The sequence below is a fragment of the Parus major genome, chromosome 1A (assembly GCF_001522545.3).
Source record: "Parus major isolate Abel chromosome 1A, Parus_major1.1, whole genome shotgun sequence".
NCBI lineage: Eukaryota > Metazoa > Chordata > Aves > Passeriformes > Paridae > Parus > Parus major.
The window spans coordinates 62788436-62813431 of NC_031773.1; the positions used below are offsets into that span (position 1 = coordinate 62788436).

The 24996-nt window shown below is 39.3% G+C and overlaps 1 protein-coding gene across 9 annotated transcripts in view; it reads right to left on the bottom strand.

Moving 5' to 3' along the window:
• SOX5 (SRY-box transcription factor 5) overlaps window positions 1–24996 on the bottom strand; it is a 618882-nt gene that overhangs the window by 265559 nt on the left and 328327 nt on the right. The window lies entirely within an intron of this gene.

Here is a 24996-nt window from a genome sequence, read left to right on the forward strand (position 1 = left end):
TGAGCATCCCAGAAAATTAACTTATTTCTTACACAAAAATGAACAAGAAACTTCCTTACTTCCCACTTTCCTTTCTTTTACACTCCCCACACATACATCACTTTTTGTTTTTCCTACATGATTTGTTTTCCTACATGGATTTGGCAGTGAGAACAATTCAGGCATGTAAAAACGCAGTCCATGGGCAACAGAAAGCCTTTTGATGTATCTGCAGGCAACTCTAGAAAGAAAACTTCTTTGTTGGAAGAAGCCTAGTCACTCTGTGGCATACCTGCTGCAGCCAAAGTAATTGATCAGGAAGAATTACAGTCACAATAAACTAGGGCATGGAGAAAAATCATGGATTCATTAGCATCAGTATTAACAAACAACTCTGTATCACAGGCTAACAATAAGTTTTCAAGGTTAACAGCCACAATTGTATATAAAACACAAAAGGAAAGGTCCACTGTCCTGTTTTTTATTTGAAGAAGACTGTAAATAGCTGTCGATTTGGGTAAGTGGTCACCTGGCAAGAAGTACTAGAGCTTGAATGAAACCTAGGAGAAAGGATTGGCTGCAATACATCAGAGAAATTTATTTCTGAAGTATAGCAATGGCCTTTGGCACTGATGATTGCCAAAGAAGCACAAACACTGAAACTATGACCAGATTGATTACTCCTGAATGCCTTCCCTGCCTCAGGATGGACAATGAAACCAGGACTCAACATTAAGAATTCAGAAGACAGCAACATCCTGTGTGATCCCATATAATTTATTGAACCTTTCTGGCTCCCAGTTTTTCTATTTTTACATAAGAGAGAAGAATGTTTAACTGCCTTTATAAAATGCCCTGCAAGCTCAGATTTTCCTTTTTGAAAAGGAAACATTCCACTGGTGATTGCTGTTTGCATTACTTACTTGTATCATTGATTTACCCAGTGGGTTTGTGTGCACTGACACTTAAGTGATGACAAGAATTAAGTTCTCTCATCAGCTACTGCATTTTGAAACTGCAAAACTAAGTTTCACACAATATTCTGAGTGGGAAGGGACACACAAGATTCATTGAGTGTCCAACTATTAAGGAAGATCCTACATGGAGTCCTGGCCACAGAACATAATAATGGGTTTTTTTTAACCTAATTACTATATCTACATTAAAATGTATTCAACCCTATTTTTTGGGCAGTGATAATTGAAACAAAACAACCCAACCAAAATTTAAAAAAAAACCCAACAGAAAACAAACCCACACCCTAAAAAAACCCAACCAACCAAAAAAAAAACCCCAAACCCAAACCCAAGAAACCCCTAAATAAATGAAAACCCCTAAACCCAGCATTTAGCAGGAGAATGTCATTGCATCCTTTTCACTACTGTCCAGTTTCACTGGTTGGCACTTTTAGCAGTCTGTAAACCTCTCCCTTGTAAAAAAGCTCATCAGATATGCAAAGGTTTTTACCTTTCTCCTCTATTCTCTCTCATCCTCCATCTCCATACTTGCTTTACAGGGGATGATCACAAAGTGCAGCTGCCACCAAGCCTTTGCACCCCTAGCTGCTGACTTCACTCTACCTCCTTCCCACCCCACATGATATGAATATAAAGCACAAGCCAGATTTTAAAAGATATTAAAGTGCCAAAAACATAGTTTGTCTTGCTGTTACAGAGAATTTCACATATGCTTCAAATATTAAGATACCTATAGACCTCTGTAAATCTGACTGGGGGACCATCTATGTCTCCAAGCACCCTTCATGGCTCTATAAACCTCATCTTACTCCTCTTCTTTCTTGTACACAATTTATTATTACATTCTATACTTGCACTACCCTTTTCATCATCCTTAAAAGCACTTACAAATACTAATTACTCTTCACATTCCCTTCTCCTGTGAAGTAAGTAAGGATTATTATCCCCTCTGAAGTAAATACTGATTACTAACTCCTTTTTCCAGTCTGAGGATATACAGAAGCAGGTCTTAAGTGGTCTGCACGCCACAAAGTAAAGAGGAACTACTGAAGCATGGACTAAGATATGGAAGTTCTCCATCCTGTTCTCTGTGACAGCCTAAATCTCAGCCATCTCTTTGCAAATTATACTCTTAGCCCAATTGTTCCTCTCTGCTGGCTGATGATCAAATATTTAATGCATGCCATAAAATGAAAATACGAACTCTACAGCAGCGCCTCTTATTTGTCATGCCCCATTACTTAGACAGGGTGGTAACGTGCTCACGTGACAGTTTTCAATTTTATTATACTCTCTATTTGCTCACTCACTTAAGATGTTTAAAGAAGAGTTGTATGGATTATCAGGCAGTCTGAAAAGTTCAGTTCAGAGCTCTTCAAACATATTCATTTTCATCTTATTAGCACAAGTAAAGTAAAAGCCTTAGGCAGGTAATTTACCATCTAGTTTATCCAAAGGAACTTCTAAAGGAAAAGTCAACCTTTGTAAATTGTTGGTGATAATCTCCAAATTGATCATTAATTATCAGCTGCTACTAAGCGTTTCTTCCATCAGTGGCACTGTGAAAATAATGCATTTCTCAGAAAATCTACCATTGTTGTCACTGCACTTGTGTAATCAGCCTTTATTAAACCCAGCAAAGTTCCAGGGCAGGCGGCTGCCTTGTTAACTGAATTCTGTCCAGCCACTGCATTTTCCAGGCAGCTTAAAAATTAGTTATCCACCAAAAGGAAAGCATTTGTTATCCATGCTATGTATTTTACATTCTATACCCTCCCATGTATAGTAGCAGCTACAATTAATTTAAACCCATTCAACTGTGCTTAATAAAGAGCACATTGTTTTGTACTGCCAAACTCTAGCTGACATACACAAACTTCATCTCTCCCTTTGCAGTTTTATGGTTTTCTTCTGCTGCAAGTCAATGCTTACAATCTAACAGCAGAAATTTGAAAAGATCATTCCAGACTTTGTTTGTGAAAATGAACTCTGCAGGAGACCATGTGTTCACCACCTCAGGTCCACATCACACAGAATCAGAGCAGGACCTTTTTTGTACAAGAGTTTGCACATCAAAACCCAGTTCAGCCTTGATGCAAATATTCTGCCAACTGTTCTCCAGAATTGCTGAGTATATGCACTAAGCAGAGTTTTCAGAATTTTGGGAAATACTGCAACCAATGTACAAGATCTGACATTCTCACAGTTCCTACTTTAATTCCCTTTAATGGACAGTCACAACTAACTTTCCTGCAGCAGCCATGGATGTCACACACCTCTCACCTTAAGTGAGACCAAACACACCTGACAAACAATACTTTAAAAAACAACAAGGATCCTAAGCAGGACCACAATAAACTGCAAGTCTGACAGCCACTTAATCGTGTATTGTCATATTAAAGTTAAAAGAAAGCAAATAATTAATATTAGATGGAAGACATGGGCAGGTAATGACATTTTTTAGAAATATAATATTTGGAAATAGTATCCACAGAAGGCTGTATGGTTACACACATACAGTTTACTTTAGCTTGAAAATGGCATACAGGTAAAAATACCCTAAAACAGGGGAAATGCCACCACCATGGGTTGTAGGTATAACTCAGCATCAGCTGAAGCCTTTTACACTTGAGAATGGCAATTCCAGTAGCACTCCAATATATTTCTCTGGTTTTGTAAAATTTGAAATGCAGGTTAATTCTATAGCTGTGCAGCCACATCATCTTGAAAACACACACAACACACACACACAGAGTAAAAGAGTTTAGTTCACATTTAAAAGGACTGACTGCTCACTGGGTTCATGACCTCTGTCCATTGGCAACAACTCCACATTGAGTCCTGATAATTCCAAATGCAATGGGATTACAGTCATAAAGATGGAAAAACACACCAGTATCACAGCTGAAAGAAGCACCTTCCCTTAAAGACAGTTTTGCTCAGATAATCTCAAATTGAAATAATTTAGGTTTACAGTTGCAGCACAGGAGCTTTTAAGTAATATATATGAAATTTCTTGTTCAAAGTGCAGGAAGCCTAAATTGGAATAGAACCTTACAGAGAGATGTGACACAAATTTGGTAAAAAAGAAGAGAATAGTATTTTTATCAGTGAGATGGTGCCAGTGAATGGGCTGCTGCTGCTTGCTGGAGGTTGCTGGATATGAAAACTTTAATCTTGAGGAAAGGAAACAAAGGAATCCATCCAAACTATTAAGGTGTGCTTCTGCTCTGGACAGGAGCAATGTCAAATGACACCACCTCACTAAACAGCCCCAAGCACTGGATACATGAGAGTCAGAGAACTGCCTGTCATATCCTAGGTTCAACTCCCAGGACTGAAAATAATGAAAAACAAGCCCACAGACACAAGTGCAAGTAAAACACAGTTTAGGGAGACAAAATTAATTCTGTGACGTGATTTATAGATAATTCTTTTTAGGAGAACTACACCATGACTCTCAATGTATGCTTAATATGGGAAACAAGATCTGTCGTCAGTAAACAATTTAATAATCCAGTTACACGAGCAGTAACAATTCCTTGGCTGGTAATGAACAATATGATATCTAAGTTGTCATCTCTTAAACAGAATCTTGGTTGATTTTCTGTACATGAGTAGTCCTGATTAATTCAATTGTGCCCTCAGTGTGTTTAGTGCCTGTCTAGATACAGGAGAAGAGAGTCTTGCAAAGGTCTCTCTGAGGATTGAGTGAGCTTTGAAATTCTAACTTGGGCCACATTATATGAAATAGAATCCAGCTTACTTGCCAGGAAGCAATAAAAGAGAACTCGGTGAGCCTGCTCATGTGAATACATCTTAGCAGAATCAGGGCCCACTCAAGCCACAAGGGAGGAGAAACTTAAATAAAGCATTTCAGTATACCCATTCTTTCAGCAGTTCTTAGTCTGTATTAGTAGCTAACATTTGAGGAAAAGAAAGGTTTGCTGCTTGGCAATAGTGTGGTGTTAATGTAACACAATCTGTTAAATGAAAAAGCAAAATTAATTCCAGTTTGGTGTCTTCACATTTCACACTCCAGAGACTCTCATGGACCGAATGAAAGACAAGAAGGGGAAGAGAAAATTTAGTGATTTTTTTCAAAAATTAATTGTCTATTTCTTTGCATTTCACCTAATTAAGTCAAGAGGCAATCTGAGGAGAAAATAAGAAAGCTCTCTTATTTTTATAGGTATTTCTCACCATGTGGCTAAGAAATGTCTGCCTCTGTCCATCTTTCACTGCCTACTCCCCCTCTTCCCCTTGTCCTCTCCACAATTCAAATGTTTAGCTTTACTTCATCCTCACAGCAAGGAATGGATTAAGCAGAATTACTTACTGCTATGCCAATTAGGGATGAATTAATTACAATTTTGCCTCCTGTCCCTCTAAGGTTGCAAGTCTGTCTACCAAGTCCAACCTGAATGCAGCGAAGTGAAGAGCTGCAAACACTCAAGAGTCTGCAGAAACCAACTTTTCCTCCTGACCTATTCAAGCCTCTTGCTGCACTGGGGTGACCTAACGTGAGTTCTGCTCTGCAGGCAAACTGCTGCACTCCTTGGTACCTCAACTCCCAGGACTGCAAAGAGGGGCAGTAATAATACCTATTTTTCAGCTGCAATGCTCAAGTTAATCCCTTAATATTTGTAAAGCACCGTGAGGCCAAAGCACATGGGGCATAACAGAAGCACAAAGCGTTACCATCATCATCATCATAAACTGGGGCATGTTCCAATTACACTGTTCCTAGTGAAGTCTCCCTGGACCTCCACTCAGGACATTTTTGGTTTCTGGAGTTACATGCACACACTGTCCAAAACAAAAAAAATGGAAAGCTACACAAGACTTCTTTTCCTCAGCAGCCCGTTTTTTCCTTATTTATTTTTTTTTCCTGAAAAAATACTTTGCCATACCACCCACCAACCACATTCACTTCCAGGCTAATTATACTTTGAAAGACAACTAGCATAAAGATGATTATAGCTTACAGAGTCAAGGGAAGGCCTAATCAAATAAACAGGATAATTTCCCTTGGTCTCTCACTTTTTTCCACTTGGTGATGGATCTCAAAAACGTCTATAGCCATACACCTTAAAAAGGCTACAACAATCTTTGTTTCATTTTTATCCTTCTTTTTTGCTATTCCTATATACTTCCAGCAGCATCCTCCCCAAACTATAAATTGCCAATCTAAGCTTCCCCTTCACCCTAGTTACAGCATAAAATGAGGCAATTCTAAATGACCCACTGCCATGACTCAAAAAAACCTAAAAGAAGTGAAAATAGACCAATAACAAGAGCAAAGGGCCCAATATCATGTCACCTTCCATATAAAATTCAAAAAGAGGGACAAAAAGCATATCTCTCATGCAAGTTCCCCCATGTAAGCAGTCACATCCCATCCCCACTTCCCTCCTGTGTCAATTCCTTCTTCTCTTCCCTTTTCACTCCCCAACAAGACCATGGATGTTCTATAAGGACAAGCATTTCATAGTTCAAGGCCAGGCTGGATGCAGCCCTGAGCAACCAGATCTAGCAGGTGGCATCCCTGTCTTTCAAAGTGGGGTTGGAATGAGATGATCTTTTGGGTCCCTTCCAACCCAAACCATTCTGTGATTCTGTGACAGTGAGGCCAAATGACCTCAAAGAGTTAAAAGCTCTTTTTGACTTCAGCACCTTCTGAAGCACAGGAGAAGGATGCCTAACCCTGCAAAGACCTCAGCATTTCCAGCTACCACTGATTCCAAGAGAAACTCTGGGCATTTAATTTTGAGCTTTACAACATCAGGAAAATAAATTACTAATATTTCCCTTTTGATTAATCTGTGGTGATTTTCCACAAACCCACACCTTGTCAGTCTGTTCTACTTTGCTAGTCTGGTATTACCTATGACATTATAAAAGGACATTCCTGTACAAACAGAACATGAACCCAAATACCACTTTCTTCACAGAATAAATGTAATGCACATTTGGCCAAATCACTATATAAAGTGGTAAAGGAGGCACCCAGAAAAAGTATCCCATGGACTTGATTATAACATATTCTGAGATTTTTTTTAATGTAATTGTTCTGATATTGTGGTTTTTTAACATACCAAAAAGTGCCACTATTTACCCAAAGGAAAATATTTTAGTTCAGCTCTCTGCCATTATTTATTCTAGTCTGTTTTTCACATCTATATAGCTTGTATCATTATTGACACAGCTATATGAGTAATAACATGTATCATGCCTCTTTCTGTACACAACTCATATAAAGAAGAATAGGGTAGTTCAGCCAAATGACTAATTATTAAGGGTATATTTTCAAAAAAACCAGAAATCAATTGCACATCACAGTCACTGACTGGGGTCATTCATTATATCTCTGCTGTAGATCCTGCTTTGCTTTATAGGAGACATGTCATTACCAAGAGGCAGTAAGAAAATATTGTAGAAGTTTTAGCTCTCTGAGTGATAAATATGTTAGTGTTTTGCAACCTACAATAAAAAAGATGAAAAAAGTCACACAAAAAAAAGGGAAGATGGAGCAAATAACAGTTCTGGTTTAGTGATATACTGTTCTAATGCACCTCTTTTAGCACCTTATTCCTCATATAAACATACAACACCTTCCTGGAGCACCTAATGGTGCTCTCTTGCAGATCACTCCTAATTAAACAATTAGAGATTCTGACTTGATTATCTGAACATCATGGAAGATCCCAAACGCGGATGAAGTGGAGTTTTAGAACTGAAATATTCACACACCTAGCAGGCATATAAAGTTTCCCAAGTAGGATAACAATTTTATACACCTAGGATGTTCAAGTGCCCTGGCTTGCTTTAATGGTATACCCTTGGTAAACTAAATAAAAAAAAAATCAATAAAAGGTCCAAGCTTTCAGACTTAGTAATGTCCACTGCATAAATACAAGTAAGAAACAAAAATAGGTTGTGTAAATAAAAAGGAAACAAAACATCAAACCAAAACAAAAAATCAAAAATAATTTCCACCCTCTCAGTCAGCATAGCTGGGAAACTAAGGAATTCAGCCTGTCCAATTTGAGTGTGTGAAGCAACAGCATGAATCTCTTCCTGTTTACTTTTCTGAGTGCCTTACCTCAAGACTAGATGTTGAGAGGAATGAGTCTGTGGTCCTCTTGCTTCCATCTGCCTACTTGGACATCCTTCAGTGACTACACTCTATAATTTGTTAGGTGTTAACCATGTCTCTATTCCTTACTCTACAACAGCAGCAGTTATCTTTTTATCTTTTAGGTGACAATGTCTGTATTACACAGGACAAAATAAAAATATGCATTCTTATTTGGATTATTAGCCATGTAAAAGTGCATCGTGCACTGAATTAACTGAATTAACATGTAAGAGGGATACTAAAAAAACCTGAACAACCCCACACCAAAAGAACCACAAACAATAAGAAAAAAACCCTAAACTATACTTAAATGGCCCAAAATCTGCTCTTTAACTGATGTCATGTACACCCATTTCAGTGTTTCACAATTGCTTCTTCATTCCCGAAACATGAAATCATTCCAAGGGGACTCCAAGCTATGCTGTATTTTCCACGTTTCACTTCAATAAAATATAACAAATACGTTACCATGTAGTTGGGATTTTTTCTGCAATCATCATAACAAACCAGTGTTTTCATAATATCCCCACAAACCACATCTATTACCTCATACAAGAGTACAATGTTTTGGCAATGCAGTGCAAATAGTAGGAACAACCTCACCATCATCTTCCAAAATAGTTCTTTGAAAACATTTCCAAAAAACAGTAGCGACAAAAGCCGTCACTTCATTCCCTCCCTCCACCCCCGTGATGGATGAGAAGAAAGCACTGAAACAAGCACTGCCCTCTCCTATCTCTGAGTTATTAAGAGACTCTGGATCACAGTCATCCACAGCTAAATCACACTGAAGTCAACAGGAAACATTCCAAAACCTGGAGAAACTGCATACATCATTTAACCTGAACACTCCAGAATAAGGTTTAAGAAAAACAGACTGTTTAATCTTCCTGTCTCACATGCCTTAACCAAGTCATGGTGAAGGCTGGGGAAACACCTAAATTAGACCAGAAACGTAAGTAGTGCCTCATTTTAATGTAAAAATAACACTGAAAATTACAGCAGAAACATTTGAAGATGAGGTGAAAATTCTTTTTGCTCGTGGCCTTTTGCTTTAGCAAGTCCAAAACCTACAGAACTTCAAAGGAATCAAAGTCACTCAAAGCCTAACAGGGCTGGGCTTTATTTATGTGTTCAATCTACTATATTCCTTCCCAGACTTTACCCAAAATGGTTTCAAGCAACTTACTGTTAATAAGGATTAAACCTACTTAAGTGAAGTATTTCCAGAGATCACATCACTATCAGGCCTGACTAACAGGTCTTGAAGTCTACAGAAGCGACGCTGCACTCCTCATATATTCTAAATATGACTATATATTTGTATTCTGGATTCCCTCTCAGTGAGAACCAGTGCATGCAAAATAAATTCCACAATCCCACATCTTGTATACAAAGGGCATCACACATATCCTGCGACTTAAGCTATTCTCCTGAAATTATCTTAGTCTCACACAATCACACTTCAAATACCCCATATGTCCACTTTGGTTATCCCTCCTTTGAAAAGCTAATAAATGTAATACTTAGATGCAACTGCATTTCATCTAGAAACAATTATCTGCAGTACTTTGTGCCAGGAAAAGCATCAATAGGCATCGTTAACAACACTTCCACTTTATTTTCTTCCCGTCTAATGGGCCCAATCCAACACCCAAGCGAAGTCAATGAGAGTCTCACAATTGTTTTCAGTGGGAGCTGGACAGAGCCTCATGATCACACATGAATGTGAGGTTTGTGCAAGGAGGCCGAGTGACAAGCACAGCCTCTGTTTATTCACACCACGATATTGCAAAGGGAGAGGAAGAACAAACTTCCCGGGATGTTCCCACTACCCAGAGCTGCTGAAGAGCCGCTAATAAAAGCTTTGGAGGTAGAAGTGAACACTGCTCCCCGGAATTACTTGGTCCTCGTTCTCTTTTCTAAAACTGTCTGTAAGAGCTGAAAACCGGTGCCTGGTGAAATTAAACATTTACCTGTTACTCTCCCTAAGTGTTTGTAAAATTAAAAAGCACAATGCAAGACCCAGCCTTGGTGCTACACAGAGCCTCCTATTCACCTGGGTTGTTTTCATCTCAAGGGAAAAACAAGTCATCTGCATGACAGTTCTCAGTTACAATGCACTTGTCTTGCTCTACAGAACTTCACCTGATATAGGGCTTAAAAATGGCAAACAATTTATTTCAGGCACTCACTTTGATGTTTCATACAGATAAAAATAAGGAGAGGGAAAAATGCGCTCTCGTTTTCCTCCAAAATACCCATCCATGGAAGTGGTCTATTTCCAGAGAGACTGGATGCATGAGCCAAACTATTAAAAACACTTAAAAGTGCCCCACAATTCTAAAAGGACTCACAAATGCTTTGTAATTGCTGGCTCACGTGCAATGCTTTCCCAAACAATTTTTTTATTTCTTTACGAAAATCACGTACTCTTCCTACACACACGCTCATCCCTTCCTCCTGCTTTCAGTGTTAAATATAACATCAGAATCTTTGAAGGTACAGATGTTATGTTTTGGGAGATGAAAAATCCTGTTCACTTGTGGGGAGCAACAGAAAGCAGCCTGGGAAAGGTTCAGCTAGCAGCGAGGTAAAGAACCGGTCATGTAAGCAGAGAATGGGCTGTGGTCACCTCATGAGTGGGGCAGAGATTGGTTGGGGACACATGTGGACACCCTGTGACCAAAAGTCAGATTGGGTAAAAGGACATGTGAACAACAACACCACGGTGGTAGTAAGCCTATGCACACTTGTTTTGGGCTAACTTTAGAACATAAAAAGCCTTGGTTTGTTGCAGTAGATGATCTTCTTCAAAGAGAGAGGTTCATGTGTCTTTATTCCCCATTACTACATTATGTAGCCTTTGAAATGTTGAAGACAACTTTTTTTCTGGAGACTTTCAAGTCTTATCTATCTAGGGCTTCCTGAGACACAAACAGCATTTATGCTCCAAGGGATTTCCAAAGTCCTGCACTGGCACGTGCCTGACCTCGCCTTCCCTCAAACACTGGAGCTACAGTCAAAGGAACCAGCAGGCTGATATTCCATTGCCATTTGGCACCTGCATATTGCAAACCTCAGTTTTACTTGGGATTATGAAAAGACAGGTCACAAAGAGAGCTCAGTCCAACCATTAAACCCGGTCATTCGCACCCAGCTTTAATGCAGATGTATCTGTGACCCAATGGTAACACCAAACCCACTGAAAATCACAGACATACCAAGAACCAAGAGGTCCTTGAAAACCATCCTCTCTCCACCTCAAGCTTTCCATAGGTTGGATGGCTGAGCTTAGTGGGAAGGGTGATGGAATGCAGCAGTTTCTTTAAAACCAACACAGACCAGAAAGAGACAACTAAAATTTTAGTGGTGGAAGGAAAAGAAAGAATAAATGAAAAAGAGAAGAAAAAAAAAAGAAGGGAGAGGGCAAGACATTTGCTCATCTCATATTTAGAGCACAGGGGAAACTTAGCCTTAACAGGGTAAATCAAATTAAACATTTCAGGGGTCTGGCTTAAAAAGCTACCATTTTAATAAAAAGGGGGACAATTGGGAAGTTGTTTAAAAACTGTAGCTGCATTCTCCTACCCTCTGCCTCCTCCTTTTCCTAACCCTTCCTCCCACATCACCAACTGCCATCTCTAATTTACCTCGCCATGCAGTCACTCCAGAATTCCCTCCTAACCACAGAGGACTAGAGTAATCTACAGAAAATAAACTGACAATAAATACGATTGTATTACCTCAAGGGAGGAGGGGAAGCAACAAAAATAACCAAATTGTTGACACTGGTCAAGAAAACATTCCCCTCTAAAATTTCAAAGAACATGAAGGCTGAACAGCAAAGGTCTCATTATGAATTCATTCAAAACTGCTTTTTTACAGAGTTCCTTCTCCCCCATCCCTGAATACAGGAGCTTATTCTTGTGCAATCATTAATGCTCAATGGCAGATAGGCTGCTGTTTCCCACTCCTGAAGAAACCCATTTTATGGCATGCAACATGAAGAACTGCTTCATTAATCAGATGGTTAAGTAGCTCCAGTAGAGTTGCCATAGGGAGGCATGGTGACACCGTGGTGGGAGAACCGGCTTTCTTTCCATCTGTATCATCATTTAAAGGGCCTCAGAATTTCCTTAAACTTAACTGCTTTATTGTTTTAATCCCTACCTGGGATACCTGGGAGAGTAACAGGACTCCTCATAAAAATGTAGAAAGCAAGTCTGACTGCGTGTGGGGAGAATGTGAAAGGGAAACAGCTGAGGAAGAGAAAAGGATGGGTATAATAGAGAGGGCTGCAAATCTATTCTCTTGCTAGGACTGAAAACATTAATACTGTTAAGGCTTATTTCACATTTTTTAAAAGAGTAAGATTTTTGCTGTCCACACATGATTCAACTAAAACTATGCAAAAGCTTTTAAGTTTCCAATATTATCATTTTATCCATAGAAATCCAACTTTATCTGTCTTTCAGCAACTCGGATCTTCTCCACAAAAAGCCAGACTCAGGCTAATAAAATGTTACAGTTTAAAGCAGCGCTTTCTTGAGACCACATAACATACAGAAAATGAAATTCTTACAAAATGAGAACGTAAATATCAATCAGTCCTTTTATTCACCCTCCTGATATCTTGGAAGCCAACAGTGCAGCCCTACCTATAAATCAGAAGCACATTTACTGAAGAAAGCATCCAGAAACATGAACTGACATAAGCAGCTCTCCAGACACAGCAGCAAGGAACCTTTAGCCCTGTCCAAAGGTGTTAACAATGCAGGACTAATGTAACACAGCACTAAATGGATGGCCAAACACAGAGGCTTTGTTACACACAGGAGGCTGCATTTTTGCCATCTTTTTCCAAACGTGCACCTAAGGGAAAATACTATCAAGTCCTTCCAAAGAGGGACTTTCAAAGAAGAAAAGGAAAGAAGAAACTGTTTTGTCCTGTATATTTTAAGGACAATTGCTAACAAAGAGTGAAAGCTCCACAGGTTATTTATTTTTCTTGTACGGTGGATTTTCCTCCGCTTAACTTTAGGGTAAAACACAAACTGGTCAGAGTACCAAATTCCCACATACCCAAATCTCCTAACTTCCAACATTTATTTTATATAGCTACGTATTTCATAAATAGGGTTTACCAAAGGTTTTAGTCATCCTTTAAACAGATCAAAATGATTGTATTATATTCCTGTAATTTATGAGATCAACTTTACTTTCCACCACTGCACCACTGAAGAAAGACTGTGGTCCTGATTTAAACCTGTAAATTCCGATCAAATGGGAAAGTGTTAAATTCAGAAGAGCTTTTGGTCCATTAACTTCCATGCTGATTTGACACGCTCTGCAGTGCTTGGGCAACAGACTCTGCTATACAACGTATTCCTAAGCAAACAGTGCTTAGTGTCATAAACCATCTGGGGTGTCAGTTCCAAGGGCCACTCATCTGAGCTCCTCTGATACACTTGGAAATGCTGAGGTGCAGAACAGAAACTTTTCCTCACTGCAACATATTTTTTGCGAGGGTAAGGGAGATGCTGCCATCAGAGACATGATAACGAAAAGATAAGAAATTTTGGCTAAGGGTGTTGTTTTCATTATTCCACTGAAGAAAACCACTGGACAAACAAGCTTTCTAAAATGCTGGGATTTTTCTAAGGTGCCAATGAAAGTGATACCCTTCACAATGTGGACAGTGCTCCCTTTCATATCAGAGCCTATAGTTGCAAAGCTAAGTGCCAAGCAGATGGTTGAAATCTGTTTTGTATAAAAAGTGTGTGCGCACACACATTTTTTTTAGATGGAGTTCTTTGTATTTATATTCAGGCCTAGGTTCTAGCCATCAAAACACTGGCACTGAAGCAGTCATTAGCTGCACTTTAGACAACTGGCAACTAAGGTATTCACAGCTCTCCACAAAATGTTCAGCTAACACCTCCCAGATGTACAACTAAGGCAAAAGATCATCTTCTTAAATTGGTATCAGCGCTTTGGATGGCCTTTCAATGTATGTATGCACATGTATGTAAAAAGCTATTGTATTTACCTCCTTTTAAAAATAATGCTCTGTTATGCTCTACGTGTTTATAGCGGCTTTTCAAAGTACGGGCTCCCACATCAAATTCTATGCAAATACAACAGCAGAAACTCCATTCATCTTGTTTTCATCTTTCTAAGAAACACTGAGCAGGAAATTCTGCAGGTAATTTTAAGAGAAAGACTTTGTCTTTCTTATCTGATAACCATTTAGCTTATTTAAAAAGCAGATGTAAGATAGGCTCAGCTACTCTAGAGGAATCAGTTCCAGACAAGATGAACCTGTTCCTGATACACTGGACAACCCATGCACGTCACCTCAGCTGCAATACCTCAATTTCTAATTGCCACAAACAGCAAAACCAGAAATGCTTACCAGCATGGGGCTCTGCTGTCTGCCTGGGCTTCTCATGGAATCAGTGAACAGGTAACAATAATTTTCCTGGTGACAAATTAACAGAGGTCACACTTTTGAAAACTGGGGTTATCGAACAAAATGTATATTTGGAAGAAGGCATTTTTGTGCAGCTGTCTGTCTACAGGCCTTGGTGGCCACGACTGAGAATTAGTACTTTAGGAAACACACAGTTTCAAAACAAAGATTGATCTTCTGTGCGGTGCCAAGTCCACTAAGGTCCAGATGTTAGCTCTGGCATAATTCAGGTACATTTTCATCATGGGCATTCAGATCATTCTAATCTGCCAGGCATACATGTTGTTTAGGAGAAAAAGATAGTTAACCTGTCGTCAAAGCACAGCAACACAGAACTCCTGAAATCTCCAGATTTGCTGAAGCCTGCAGAAATCCCCTCCGATGCTTTAGAAACTCTGGCGACAGAGCAACCCATGGAAGTTTGCTGCAGATTAAGGAAAGTCAGGATTCTGCTCAGTGATCTCCTCATGAGTCACTATTTCATGCCATCGTGGTGGTTACTGAGTTGAAGAATATCAGCCTTTTTCATAGAGTTGAACAGGACATAAATTAATTAGGCCTACACTTTTAGGACCTGACACTGAACTCCAGGGCTACTCAGAATGAATGGCACTTTTTTAAAGGATGCCTTGACTGGCCCTATCACAAAATAGGCCTTTGTGAACACACTGCTGAAAAACTACAACTGAAACACTATGGAACTGGCCAGATCACAATCCATTATCTTGAAAGTAATGTCGCTCCTAAAAAGCTTATCAAAGAGAATAACTTAACATCTTAGTCATGATACTCAAAAGCAACAGAGATCAAATCCACCCAGGACTACCTCAGTTTATACCCATTTTCTCAACAGTGTGTAGTAAAGGATGCAACACAAGCTAGATGTAAAGCTACCTGCAGACCTCAGCACCACGTTCATTAGACCATAAGCTCTACTCTTACTGGGCGTGCAGTTGGAAACAACAACAAAAAAAACCCCACTAAAACAGGTTAGAAGAACTTTTAACATAAGAAAATAATTCCTCCCTTTAAATAACCCTGTAACATTTCCTTCATTTTGAATCTCATTTAAAAAGCGTACATCAAATGTTTGGAAAAGAATCACAACGCATTTTGTGTTCTGCAGCAGGGTTTTCTGCTTTTAGGCTGGTTGGTTTGCTCACTGTGGCTGCCTACATTGCTGCTTGCAGTGGAGTCTGTTCCTCACATTAATACTCTCCATGTGAACAATTTTTTCCTGGACTCACCTCATGCCTGGTCCTTAGGTTATAAAACATATGACAGGTCTGCTACATATGGCTGAAGATGTTAACTGCTCTCCAGGACCAAAGTTTACCTGTTCTCAGCACTTAAACACAGTGGGTACTGCTGCCAGACTCCAGTTATCCAAACTTGCTCCAGGTAAGGAGGTGCTTTAGAAGCACCCTCAGGTAACTGGAGAGTCCACACACAGCGTTCCCTCCCAGCCCTCAACCACAAAACTGTGGCTGAAAACATTTCTTTAATTTATTTTATTAATTGTACTCCATAGTCCCTATTTTACATACTTAAGTGATTTGAATACTATAGTTCATCTTGCTAGAATGAGACCTTTAGAAATTATAATTGGACAGAGAGAAGTCTGTAATTTATGGTTCTAAGGATCTTAAGAAGGTAAAAAGGAGAGTGTCTTGAGGATAAAAAACAGGACAATCAGTCAGTGTCTCTACTTTTTAAATCCACACATGCAAAAGATTTTGTGACAGCATTCCTCAGTTTACTCATCTATAGGTTGAGGATAATCGTGCTTCTCAATCTAAAAAGCACAGAAATCTTCATGATTTGTATATCAATGCTTACGAAATGCTCTGAATTCCTAATCAAAAGACTTTATAGGAAGTGTGAATCTATTATTAATAATATCAGTACTTCTAACAGTAAAGCAACTTCTACATACGTGTGTCTGGAAAAAAAAAAAAACAGAGAGAGAATACTCATACACATATACTGCTCAATTTATAAATTGTTAAGCATGGCTTCAGGACTGAAATCTCATTCATGAACCATGCTAGGGATCTCTTACCTACTCCCTGTTTCTGAATTTTCCCCATACAAAGACACATTTATATTACTCTAAGCTCTAAGCACAAAGGCTGCTCTGTGGAATGGAAAGAAACCTTCTTTTTTTGTGTTTGTACAGTGACAAGCATAATGGGGTCCTGATTCAGGATGCTTGCACTCTACAAAAACACACTAAATCAATGACACTAATACACATGAAGATTATCTATAAAAGAGATGCATGGCATACTTGAGAGTGGCACAGCATTTTCCCTATACTTTGCCTGGCATTTCATGCAAACCCCTAATGGGCATTCCCGAGTCAGACAATTCATTTCAGACTCTAAGCAAGAACAGGAAAAGTGAGCAGAACTTACAAAACATAAGCAAAGGAGGAGAGCCTTCCACTGAGAAATTCTGCCAAATTCTAATCTCAGCTGTAAAACCAGAATCAGCTCGATGTTCTTGGGGTTCTGACAAAGATGAGAACCAGTAGCGTCTTTAAAACACACCATAAATTTCTACTTCACTGTCCAAAACCCAGGAGCAAAAAAACAAATCAAAGCCTGAACCTAAAGAGAGAAATGTATTTTCCGTGTCCCTGTTATATTCAAATTCAAAAGCCTAGATATTTTTAACAGACATGGAAAAAAAGAACTATTTGGCTTTACTCAGCAACTGCAGAAGGAAACTGTACCAAAAGAATAATGTTGCATGTTCTGTTTTCACTTGATTTCATTTAGCCTTTCAGTTCTATTTCAGTTATGTTTCATTTAGCCTATTTTTTTTTTTTTTTAAATAATCATCATGTTTTGGTGATTCACATTTCACACCAGCCCAGGAACAAGTCATGTAAATACAACACAGCAAAATGACCCAGTTTGTTAATAGACATGCAAAATGGGTAAGAACATCCTTCCCTCCGCCCTTACCAACCATCACCTTCCCACACATCTCATGTCTATCCAAAGAAGCCTCTGCCCTGGTGAGGCCATGGTATCGAAATTTAGGGATAAAACCCTATGAACAGAAACCTGACTAATTCTTGGGAGAAAATGTTTTCAGTCTTGTTTTACAAAGTAAATGTAATGAGGACACTAAGGGAATTTATCTGGAAAGAGAAGACTTCTCTGCAGTCTAATACAGCACTCAGAACTACAGCTCCCTCCCAGCACAAAGCTCTGCTCAAGGGCTTTAGTCCTAACTCAGGCAGGCCACCCCTAAAGGTGAGGAGACACCACATGCTTCTTGCCCTTCGTTAAGCATTCTCTCTCTTAAATCAAGGAACACTTCCAAATTTATAAAAATGGTGTGCAGAGATGCACTTTGGTCTTTCAGACTGTGCTGAATTTTAGCTTCACCACACTCTGCTGAAGTGTAGTCTCTTAAGGCACCCCAGCAGAGAGACATTCCAAACCACAGAGGGCAAACACAAATGGGTCTGTGTGAATGGGTGAACACTCCTCAGATTTTGGGAGGCTCGCTGTTTTAAATGGCAAAAAAATTTGTGTGAAATATTTTCACGTAACAAAGGTTAAAAATAAAAAAAAACCAATGGAGTAACAGCTTTAAAAATGCTTTCAAACTATTAATATTTTCTTTAACTCTGGTCTTCTGTAATCTATTGAGCTGGCAATGGCAAATAAGTAAATCCAGCTCACTGTCAGATACATGAACTTCAGCCATGCCCAACCTCTGAGATGAATCAATGAAACTTGGGTCAGTTTTTTCATTCCCACATTCTTAAAACAATTAAGCCCAGCACCAAAGAAACCAAGAGGATAACAAACTGTACGGGTTTCTCTTTACATGAACCACTATCCTAGGGCTTTTTTTCTCTAGAGCTACAAAGGTCCATGAAGAACACTAGATGTAGACAATGCTCTTAACTACAAAAATAGCACATACCTCTCCCACCAGTTTCTCACCACTAAAAAGAATTTTGAGTATTCACACAAGAAAATTAAATATCAATTGACTCTGTTTATATTTTTGCCCCCAAATGTAACAGAATTATGTTAAGACAGAAACAAATGAGTAGTAATAAGACTATAATACAATCAAAAAGAAAATTAGCACTAAGGCAACATTTTATGGTAGCTTAGGTCAAATAGCAGTCAAACACCCACATCCTAGAAAAAAAAACAAAATCCAAAAAACTTAAGACAGTCTATATGAACTTGAGAAAACACAAAACCAGAACTGCATGGCAAAATAAAATAAAATTATTACAGATCTCAAAAAGCATATGCCAAAATGAATTTCAATACTTGATCTTTAAAAAAAGCCAGAAGCATGAAAATGAAATCTGGAATACTAAACATAAATTTTCAAAAAATAGCGACATATAAACAGAATTTGAGAATTGAGAAATGTTACCTGATTAATCCCACAGTACTTTTAAGGGAAACAAGGTCAACGCCATTTCAAACTTCCAAAGCGAGCCGCAAGCTTTTCCTCATTTTCACTTTACCTCTGAGTTACACAAGTCAAAAATCATATCATCGTGCTGGAATTTTTTTTTTTTTTCCCTTTACACGAGGTGACAAAAGGACAAGTTGAAGTGCCAAGCCAGATCAAAACCAGAATGTTGGAAAATGTTTTCCCATTTCTTTCAAAACAAACAGCTCCCCCAACACCATGGGAAGCACCTGAACTTCATATTAACATCTGATAATTCCAGCACATGGAATTCAACATTTCCTTCCCTTTCTGTTTAAAACAATTAAATAAATAAATTTTTGCACCTATCCTAAAAAAAGACAGGCAGCTTCTCTTAGTTACTACTGTACACCTCACAATTTCCATTCACTTCTCACATTCCTTTCAAGTCCCATGGCCCCTGCAAGCAGCGCTTGCTCACTAAAATTCTTCCAGAACCTTGTCTAAATTTGCTGTCTCCCAACAGCTACACAGAACTTCACGCTGTCACAAGGACATGTGGGCTCGGGAACAACTTTTGGAGACTCCTGGTTTCCCAGCTGGCACAGCAGGGCTCGGCGTGGAGGTCACAAGCAGAGGCTACAGCGCGTTGGGCTCCCCCTGCCCAGGCAGGGCCACTTGGAGCAAGGCAGCCCCTCTGGAGGGTGTGGGAGAGCTGGGACAACACCATCAGCCTCGGCAAAGGGCGTGGAAGAAAACTTTATGGTGGTGGTGTTTTGACAACAGGGCTCTGGGAGTAGATGGGAAGGGGACAAACGCTGTCAATAAATCCCCACAAGAGCTTGCCCTCACCCGCTGGCGAGAGCCACCCAAAGCTCCAGGGAAAAACAGCCCATTTCAAAAGTTCCAGAAGTTCTGGTTTGGGTGATTCAGTAATCTGATGAGGATTTGCTTACTTTGCAGCCTTGTGGGTTTTAACATAATCATATGAAACATAGTTTTACCTTTTGTAGGCAGAAGACTTCGCGCATTTTCCACATTTGATAAAAATCCATAGAAACTTTAAGAGGGAAACACTCTTTGCTTTTAAGGATGCTACTTGTTAAACACCAAACTCCTTGCCATCATCAGAGAAGCACTACAGCTATTGATCAATTCCTGTGAGCACTTCTTTTCTCTTGACTACAGTAGCAGAATTCACAGGCATTGAATATTTCCAGTGTGTACAGGTAAAGCACGACAACATTTTTACCCTTCCGCTTATGAGTTATTTATACTATAACCAGGCCTGAGCAAGAAATTAATAAAATAAAATGGTAAGTCAAGAGGATGTCAGACTGACTTTTTCAACAGTTGGGAAGGCATAGGTATCTCACATAAACATAGTTACCCTATATTTCAAGTCTAGTAGGAAAAGCATGTGAAGAAACTGTAACTGTACCTTGAGAGGAGACACTTTTTTTTCCTGTAAAAATATTGTTTAAAGTGTATTTCATATACCTACAGATATATCACGTTGCACAGACACATATTCCTATCCTATCAGGGAGCTTCACGTTTAAGTAACTCAACCAGATACTCTGTGCCTCCTAAATGATAAAGCCATAAATGCTCATTAAAGCTCCCTGAGAAGTAGTAAATATTTTGTAAACTAGTTATATATTTAAGATCTCTGGACAGAAAGAGAAGGAAAAACAATTCCTCGCCTATGTAAAGGTACCAATCAAACACACTATGCACATAAACACCGCAAGATGCTTGGTGGGAGACTGTGTATGTGTTTGTGCGTGTTTTAATTAACTCCTTGAATGCATGTGATGAGCCAGCCACCCAGAATTAGTAATGCCAAACTCCCAATTTGATTCAAATGCAATGAATACAACAGTCGAATTGTGCAGGCTGGTGTGTCACTCATCAGCTCTCTCATTTGGGCTTTTGCCTTCCAAGGCTAGTTCACAATTTCAGCAACTGGTAAATTATTGAGATGTTCATTAAAATCTGTAATCTGTAACAGCCAACTTCTTCCTAGCCAAACATAAGCACAACAAATTAAATTAGTGCGTACAGGACATTAATGAACAATCTACAAACACATTCATTCCTTCAGACTTATCTCAGAGAAATAAAACTGTTAATTTTCGTCACTGCGAAAAACTAGTATCTGCAACTTTACACTGGCACTCTATTTATTCTTCAAATCCCAGATCCCTAGAACCACAAAATTAAGCAATGAAGTTCTTTTCCCAAAATGTATCAATGAAGTTAAAAGCTATTCAGCCTGATAGTAAAGCAATCTTTTAAATGAAAGAATCTGCTTCTACAGGTAGATTTTAGGAGAGTGGGACATCATTCTGAGCTAGCCGAGTAATAGAAAGGTATTATTCTTTCTCCAAAATTCTCAGCAAATGCAGCAGAATAAAGCTTTTAGGGTAACTTTAGCTAAGAAAAGCACTTAGGAATACGCAAAGTTTCCTTTTAAGAAAATGACTTCTCCATTTGACAGTGTTGGTACAACCCCAAAATAAATTCAGTGGGAGTCTGAAATGACTCGTGCAGTGCAGCAGTAAAGCAGCTAAGTATATTTTTTTCTTCCCAGCAGAGGCTTGCTTTACATCCTTGAGCCTTTCCTTTCTAAAAGCTATTCACTAGAACAGAGAACATTCCGAGAGCACACTGCCGGTGACTGCAAATGTTGAACTTGTTCTACTGTTCCCATCCCCACTACCTCCTATCCATGCCTTTTGTCTCTTCTAGCTCTGCCTTTTTTTCCCTACAGTGGCACTAACCTACCCATCCTCCTTCTACAAGCACTGCATACCGCTTTACCTTCAACCGGCATGTTAAAATAAAAATGGAAAAAAAAAGTAAAGGAAAGAATGAAAAAGAGAAAGGATGTCACTCTGTCTGGATGCCTAGCATAGCCTCTCTCTCAGTCTACAGAGAAATGCAAATATGTAGTAATTAATTTGGGTTTAAGAACATTCCATACACTAGGGATATTGTTAAGCAGTCACTTTATCTATTTTTCATTAATCAGATTTTATTAAGACATTAAAACTTTATGTTGGGCATTTCTGAGTTTTTATCATTCTGTAAATTTCCCAGCTGTCTGCGATGGTTCCGGCTGCATTGTCTCTACCTTATCCTCACTGAAGTAAACTTTCTATTGTGGCCAGACTTGTTATACATTTAAGTATAATGACCCAACTTAAAAAGGGAGGGGGGGAAAAAAAAAAAAGGGAGAGAGAAATCAAACAACATAAGACTTATTCTTTTCAAGACCTTTAGAGCCAATTCAGGGTGCCACAGGCGCTCACACAGTACATCCCAGAAGCTTTCCCTGCGTAACACACCGAGTGGATTCCAGTTATAATATCTCCCTACAATATTGCTGCAAACATCATCCCCCTCACCGTACGCATTCTGATGCTCCTCTCAATCAAGGAGCTGAACAACCACAAACAGAAATAAAGGCGTGCAAGGAACTTCTTAGGAAAGGACAAAAATCCTCACCATTTTGGCACGGTAATTAATTATACATGTTGATTCACCAAACCTACTGCAATTTACCCATGATGCTGAATGAATTAATGAGTGTTTATTTGTCTGATACTGAGGATCATTTTCATTCTAAGTGTGTACCGTAAATTCCCCCCGCTAATGGCCACAGACACAGAAGAGAAGCCCTGAATTCAGCTCTCTTCCGTTGGGGTGACTGAAAGTTTCTCAAGTGTTTGCAGTTTACTGAGATACATTGAAACATCATAGGAAAGACAATGGGAAAGAGGAACCTCCTGAGAGACACAGGGATGCTCTGAGATCTGAACTGCAAACAACTTTGCCTGACAAATCTTTACCTCCTTGTCATTTGCTATTCAAGTTTAAAAACAAATAGTGGGAGAGGGATAATGGTAACAAAACCAAAGTGAGACATGCAGATACGACAAGCTGGACTCCAAGCGACTGCAGAAATGTGCTCCAAGAACTGTGCTGACTGAGAATCCAAGAAAAGAACCTGCCATAAACATCTAAAAAACAATGATCTGCGCATCGTGCATACACACACACACACACACACACGTCAACTCTGCAGGCATTTGTGGGTCTGAGGAGTTCTGTGCAAGAGAAAGTGTGTCCTCCTGGCTGTTCCCTGACAAACACACATGGACTACATGGACAGTGTCTGGGTCTGTGTATGTGTGTGTAACTATAGTCAAACACACACAATGTAAACAAATGGTAATGATTAACAAAGATACCGGTCTGTATCCCCAATTTCAACTGCAGAGGGAAAATTGTTCAAAAAAAAATTTTTTTTCCAAAAAGATTGCATATCCTGAGGTTCATTTTTATTGCTTCCCATTTCTACTGCTTGCTATTATCTGCATGGCAAAAGGAGAGCAGCGTATTGATTATTTAACTAGAATGTTTACAAGAGCAAAGCTGGGATCTCTGAAAATAAAACGCATGCCTAGGGGCAAAAAAAATAAGAAGAAAATAGAGAAGCTCATTCTAAGGATGATGGTTGCCCCAAATGACTTGTTTATATATAAAATTTATATAAATATCTGTATTTATAACGCAGAGAGACTTCAGCTAAAAAAAAAAAGAAGTCCCCCAGCAGGGAAAATGAAAGGACTTCATTCTGCTTCAGAGAGTTTACAAGCATTGTGTTCATCCCAAAGTTCAAAGAATAATCAAAATTGCTTGCTTATAAATTTCTACGTATAAACTTAGGGAAACACAAGAAATACTTGAATCTATCGACTGTATGAAAAAGACAAATACATGATCATGATGCCAGATCAAATCTGACATCAGAAACGGTAACAGTTTCCTCAGGTAGTTGAACTAAGTTAATACTTAGTGCACGTGAACAAAACCAATTTTGTTCCATTATTGTAATGCTAACAAACCAAAGGAAAACGCCAGGTATTCCAAGTCTGGAAAATTAACTGCATTAAAGACGACCTTGGAACAGAGCAACCAAGCCAATTCCACTTTCTAGTAAGGAAGCGTTCTAGTTTCAGAACAAGGATTGAAAGTGTTAAAATAGTTCTTTTCTGCATTTCCAAATTTTAATTTTCTCCGATCTTTTAATTCAAGTGTTCTTTCCTGTCCTTCCTTTGCATGCATGTTCCTCAGCCCACTTAAAATGTTTTTATCTTGCCTTCTTTTCTGTGCCTTTACTATCAAATTCAGTAGGTTTGAACGATGAACAGCTTGACTTAGCATATTTTTAACCAGCTGGTCTAGCACCTAGCTTGTATTGCATAGTCAGATACAACCAAATGTTTATACAGGAGGTAGCTTTCACGAAGATGAGAAAAACCTCAGTAACGCGCACCCTGGCATTCTTTCATTTACTGCTTAGAAATGAAAGTTTGGATTGTTTACTGCAGCCGCACAAGGGGCTATTAATAACCTTTAAAAAAGAAGCCGGAGGGGAGGGATGCGAGACCATCAATGGACGTACATACAAGCGCCTGAGAGAACGCTTCCCAACATCTTAGGAGAACCAGATCATATGAAATAAGGACTAAACTCTCGGAGGTCACAAGCCATCACTAGTGACAGCAAAAACTTGATTCCAAGTAGGGACGGCTCCTGTTTCGGGCAGGGGGAGACGGGCACATCTACGTCATACCCGAAGCCCGCTCGTCATACCCAGACCCCGCTCTTGACACTCCGCGAGAGAGGCGACGGCCAAAACTTGGAGGCAAGAGTTTCACTTTTTTTCCCTTTCTTTTTCTGTTTGTTTGGGTTTTTTTTTCCAGCCCCCCCCCCCCTCCTCAGGCAGAAAGATGTTCTCCTGACGGAGGGCCGGGATGTTAAGTTGCCTAAAAATAATAGCTCCTGCTAGATCAACAAAAGGTCATGTGCTCGGCAGAGCGCCTTCCCAAGTTTGACGGGAGCCTGAGGTTGGAAGTTGAACCCCCCGCCCGGCCGCCACCGGGCATCCTCCGAGCGCTTTCCGGGGAGTCCCCGGGCAGGAGCGGGGA